Source organism: Lupinus angustifolius, unplaced genomic scaffold (assembly GCF_001865875.1).
Source record: "Lupinus angustifolius cultivar Tanjil unplaced genomic scaffold, LupAngTanjil_v1.0 Scaffold_7_9, whole genome shotgun sequence".
NCBI lineage: Eukaryota > Viridiplantae > Streptophyta > Magnoliopsida > Fabales > Fabaceae > Lupinus > Lupinus angustifolius.
In genome coordinates this window covers 1-6343 of record NW_017717632.1, presented here as the reverse complement: position 1 = coordinate 6343, position 6343 = coordinate 1, and the positions used below count along the sequence as shown (strand labels likewise).

The window sequence follows — 6343 nt, the reverse complement described above, 5'->3', positions numbered from 1 at the left end:
TCATTAGACATTAGTGTGAAGCACATTAGACAACTACACGCCGAATACAAAACCCTAATATATTTATTAAAAAATAAAATCATAGTTGAATGTATTACACACAAATACATGCTTGTCCTTCACTGTGAGATGAAAAGAAATCATTTTTAGTAATAAAAATTAATAAAGGACAATACCTGCAAAGTGTAAAATACAAAAGAATAATTTATTTTTTAAATGGAGGAACAATAAGCAATCCAATAAAGACAATATCTACAAAGTGTGTATAATACAAAAGAATAATTTGTTTTAAATTGAGGAATAATGAGCAACCCAGTAAAAAGCAAAGTGTGATAAAATAATAATTATAAAAGACTCAACTTTTACACAGAAAATGGAAACCTAATAAAAAGTAAGTTAATCAATATAAGTCATTTTTAAAAATAAATGAAAAAAAGGAAAAACAAAAAAGAAGATGTGTTCCATGATTTGATCTCATTCTTACAAATGAATGGAAAACAAAAGGTTAACCCACTAAAGAAGCAATTTTTAGACGAAAATGTTAACTATTTGTTTTCAAACCTCATAACCAAGAAAAAATTGAAGATGATTATAATCCATGGTTTGAGGTGTTTTTTACAAAAAAAAAATGGAAACAAAAGAAGAATGGAAAATATTAATAAAGAAAATAGTTTGTAACCTATAAAGGAAAAGTGAAAATGAAGAAGAATAGATTGAGAAAAAAAGTTTTAGAAAAATAGTATCCCAGGGTTTAGTTTTCCAAGGACGTGATTGAGAAGAAAAGAGGGTGGGGTCTCCTACTTTTGTAATAAGCTCTCACCATTACATTTAGTTATGTACCTCACAAGCTGAATAAAAATCTAAGCCACGTCATAGGATAACATCCATTCTCACCGATAGCAACATTCCTCATAAGATAACCCTTTCCCTCACCTATCCACTAATATTATAAATACATCATATCTCAAATATTGTCTCATGCATTGATAGTCATAAGCACAATGATAATAAAATAAAAAATAACAATTTAAATTTTTTAATTATATTCACATATTTTTATTGGTATATGGGACAAATTTTGAATTGAAATCATCTCCAATAATAAAGAGGCAAATACTTCAATTTCCTTATGTTTTAATGAATATATATGATTTTATTATACTCTAAATAATAAATATGTCATTAGAGGTTACAATTTAAAATTTTTGGAAGACATCTTTCACGAGTTAGGATTTTGCAAAAAAAAAAAATACATCTTTCAATTATATAATTATCCATTTAATTATAATAAAATTACAATATTATTATTAATATTATTATTAATGGAGATGATCATTGTTCCTAAATTACACATTACTCTATCCACCCGAACCACACAAAAACATATAATACTCTATCCTCAATATCATCTATAAAAATCACCCTCGTGTCTTTCCCCTCTGATCTTCAACAACACAACACAAAAACAAAGATCTCAATCAACAAACATGGCCACAGTTACTTCTGCTGCTGTTACCATTCCATCATTCACTGCCTTGAAGGCAAACACAACAACCAAAGCTATTCCGGTATTCCCACCAAAGCTAAGGTTTCATCATCATCACTAAGGTTATTCAATGCCAAGGCTTCACTCAAAGACTTTGGAGTTGCCGTTGTTGCCACCGCAGCCACTGCAATTCTATCTAGCAACGCTTTGGCCGTTGAAGTCTTGCTTGGAAGTGATGATGGTGGTCTTGCTTTTGTTCCAAACGATTTCTCAGTGGGTGCTGGAGAAAAGATAGTGTTCAAGAACAATGCTGGGTTCCCACACAACGTTGTTTTTTATGAGGATGAGGTTCCTAGTGGTGTTGATGTGTCCAAGATTTCTATGTCTGAAGAGGATCTTCTTAATGGGCCTGGTGAGACATACAGTGTTACCTTGAGTGAGAAAGGGAGCTACAGTTTCTACTGTTCTCCACACCAAGGTGCTGGTATGAAGGGAAAACTTACTATTAATTAAAATCATGATCATATTTTGTCTTAAATTTCTCATATGTTTTCATGTCAATTTTTAATGTTTAAGGAGAGTTTAATTAATTGTTGTCATGGAATATTGTGTGAGATGTAAGGCCTATGTAATCTTTAGGGGCAGGGGCGAGGGCAACTGCCCGCCTAAATTTTTAAAAAAATTAATATTTTTTTTGGTAAATTATTTTAATATATTTACATTACATAATTTATTAAAATATTTATTTTACTCTATGAGTGTTTATATTAAAACCCAATTTATTAATTTGGACAATACACATGATTCACAAATAATTCGATTATTCTATTTAAGTTGTAATACAAAGTCATATAATATTGTAGGCATGTAGCAATTGTAAAAACAATTATCATTGCACCTTTGAGAATGTGTTTTTGAATATGTTTTTATTACCAAAAAAATTTGTTAAATGATTCCTCCTCATCACTCATGAATTCATATAGTGTTTGTAAGTTATTTTCACCAATACTTTCTTGATGTAATATTCTCATTTCTTCAATTGATAATTTAAAATTGCAGTATCGTTACTCTATATTGGGGTGCAGTTATAGACATTAATGATATATTCTGAAATTTTGTTATACTATATACTGATTCATCATTAATCAAGATAAATTTCTTATTAGTAATGTGACGATTTATATGGAAAAATAAAATAACTGAAACTTTTACTTTTACATAGACTCAATAATCGATGAGTTTAAGTCTTTAAAAGTCCAAAAAATGACATTTCAAATGAATGTATATTTATCTTTAACATCTTCTATTATAAATTAATGTTATTTAGAATTAATCAAGATGAATTCTTATTGGTAATGTGACTATTTATATGGAAAAATGAAATAACTAAAACTTTTACACATGATCAATAATCGATGAGTTTAAGTCTTTAAAAGTCAGAAAAGTGATATTTAAATGAATGTATATTTTTCTTTAACATCTTTAGTTGTAAATTAATGTTATTTAGAATTAAGAGCAAATATTTATTTCAGTTCCTCATATTTTTCGACCTTACCAGTCTAGTTCTTCAAAAATTGAGAAACCCAAAATAGTCCCAAAAATTTTAAATATGGGTCAAATTAGTCAATTTATAGTCAAATTAGTCTCTATTTATTGTAAAATATGCTAAAAATGACAAATTGGACATACATTTGAAATTTTATGACGATTTTGAATTCTTAATTTTTTGAGGGACTAAACTAGCAAGGTCGAAAAACATTGAGCGACTAAAATGAATATTTACTCTAGAACTACTATGTTCTTTTGAAACTTTAAAACAATTATATATATATATATATATACATATATATTTATTATTAATCAAATAATTTTAATCATAAATTATAATTAAATATTATTGTCCCATCTAAACTTTAGAGCAAGATCTGCCACTGTATCTAATGCCTTGGTGTGTGGGCGACTTGAGAACACTAGTATGTAATTATTTGCATGAATTTTGTCAAAGTGCTTTAATTGATTTATTTTATAGCCGAGTTAGAAACAGGAAACCAGCTCGAGCAGCTAACTCATAATAAGAGTTAACAATATGAGTGATCCACATCACCAACACTTAGAAGCGGCAAAAACCGCGACCAGCGCGAGGCTAGTATCCCTTCTATCCAAAAAGGTATCACTAATACCCGGATGTAGGACATAAGTGTGTGCCTAAAATGTGTACATTATATCACATCTATACTTCTATACTATATATAAAGCTAAAACTTGGAATAACTTCCCTCATGGTGTAATTTTCATTTCCTATATTGCCCTTAACATTATTTAATTTTTACAAAAAAACTATATAATCCTAAGCATCTACCACCAATACATTAATTAACCACATATCCCACCTTAAATTAAACATTATCATAAACAAAAAAATATAATATCTAAAAATTGAATATGTAGTATCACACAATATTCGCCGACAGGTACACACTAGTAACAATAAAAACAATACAAACATGCATCCACAAATCATATACACGACATACACTTATGCAATTCATATAATTAACAATTTAAGCATGTAACATATACATATACATACAACTAATAATTAATAACATATAATTCATATTTATACATATAATTAAAACAAATCATATAACTCATATTTATAACACATAACTAATAATAAAGCATGCAATTTTCATATTTTTATATACAATTAATAATTAAACATGCAATTTTCATATTTAATATACAATTAAAATAAATCATAAAATTCATATTTAATAATTAAGCATGCACTTTTCCTATTTATACATACAATTAAAATTACGCATATAATTCATATTTATATTAATAATTAAGCATGCAATATTATTGAAAAATAACTAATCAACAAAATAAATAATAATAATAATGGTAAATAAACAGTTACACATTTTATTGACTATGGGCCGGACTCTTTGACAAAATTCCCCATAGAGTCGCCAGTTGTCGCGCCCTGATTTTTGGCTCCACGACCTTATTAGAGTCGCCACTATATTTTATAGTTAAAAATGTAGAAAATATTTTAACCTCAATTACCTTGGGCTTTTGGATTTTTGATATCTAGGTTCGAGAGTCGGTTACAAGGTAGGGAAGGTATTAGCACCATACCGCCTTAAGTGGTACCCTCCATTAAAATATATATGACTTTATTATTATTATTATTAAATTTTATGATTAATTAATGAAGAAAAAAATTATTTATTTTTATTATTGTGCTTAACAAGATTGACTTTGGTCCTACGTACCCCTATTAAGGGATCAAAGCTTATGTAGTTCTTTAAGTAGAAAAAATATTTGTTGGTTGAGGGTGTTTTAATTAAATAAAATATATTTTTAATTGAAAAAATATATTTTGCAAGTTTTATTTATTCTAAAAAAAGCTCTTTATTTGGTTAATTTTTGTTACTTATTAACACATTGAATTAAATTGATTTTGAAATTTAATCGATTGAAAATAAACGGCGTAGCGCGACTTGCGAAGATGATTTGAGAAGAAAGAGGCCTCTAGGGCGACCTTCTCTCCATCTTTGATTACATCTCAAAATTAATTTTTTTTTTATAAAAATGTACTTATTGGTCATGTTGTATTTAAAATGTTAAATTTATTATGGATTATTTAAATGACTATTGATTTGATAGAAGCATACACTAAAATATTTTGTCTTATACTTTAAACATTTACGATATTATTTTTGGGAAATCAATGTTTTTTATTCATAATTGCTGGATAATTACAGAGAAATAAAAAAAAATCAGTTGCTAAAAAATAACAAAATTTCAAAAAGAAAGATTCTATTATTTGTGATGTTTACCTATTGTCCTTAAAAAAATTGAGATTTAATGCCTACTGTTATTATTGGATTTTTATATAGTATAATTACTGAATTATTGGTTCAAAAATTATTTTTACATCTTAATGTTTGGATCATAAAAAATAATACCATATAAAATAATTAGATGATAAATGAAGTCAAATAGCATACCTAATTGCACAATGGAAAGAACTATGTCTAACACTGTGAGGGTTTGGATCATGTGTAGCGGCTTGGAAAGGGGTTGACACGCGTCAGACACGGATTGGAGGAGATTTAGGAGGTTACCGCGCTTGGTGGCTCTAGAGGGTGCACGGAGATTCGTGGTACACTCGTCTGCAGCAGATCACGTGTTCTCCGTGGGTGATGATCAGGTGCAGTGCTTTACGGTGTGACCGTGATGCGTTTTCGCCCCGTGATTGGGTGAATCCTCTGGTCAACATGATGAAAAAAAAGTATACAGATCTAACGGTGGTGAAGGCGAAGCACGGCGAGTGCATGACGCTATGGTGGTCATGACTGCACTAGATCGCTCATAATAAAAAAGTTTTTCTTTCTCGCACAATGGCAATGTTTCTTTTGCAGGGTTTTTTATTTTGCATTTTTGGAACCGGAAAAAAGGGGGGGCTTAACCTACTACCATTTGAAAGTGTGCATGTCAAGAGGAACACTTTGGAAAGCTCTCTTTATATGTCATGGTTTTGATGAGGACAACTTGTGCTAATAAGAGCTTGAAGATCACCAACAAATCAACGTGCTTAAGTCTTTAATTGGTACTAGGCTTAGACTAGAATCTAGTTTAAGTTGAGGCAAGGCTTAGGGAACCTAATACATGTCTCATATGCATAAATCTTTTAAATCATTTCATCTTTGAGATATGTCATTCATAATATGTTCATGCATTACATAAATACATGTATATGTGCATTCTAGGCATAAACTAAGTGTTAAACATGTATGAATTAAGTGCATAACGTATTTGAGTTTTTGTATTTAAAATTACACA

General features: G+C 29.1%; 1 pseudogene; it reads left to right on the top strand.

Annotated features, from left to right (window-relative positions):
* Nucleotides 1–1368: 1368 nt before the first annotated feature.
* On the top strand, nt 1369–2102 carry LOC109337495 (annotated as a pseudogene).
* Nucleotides 2103–6343: the final 4241 nt, after the last annotated feature.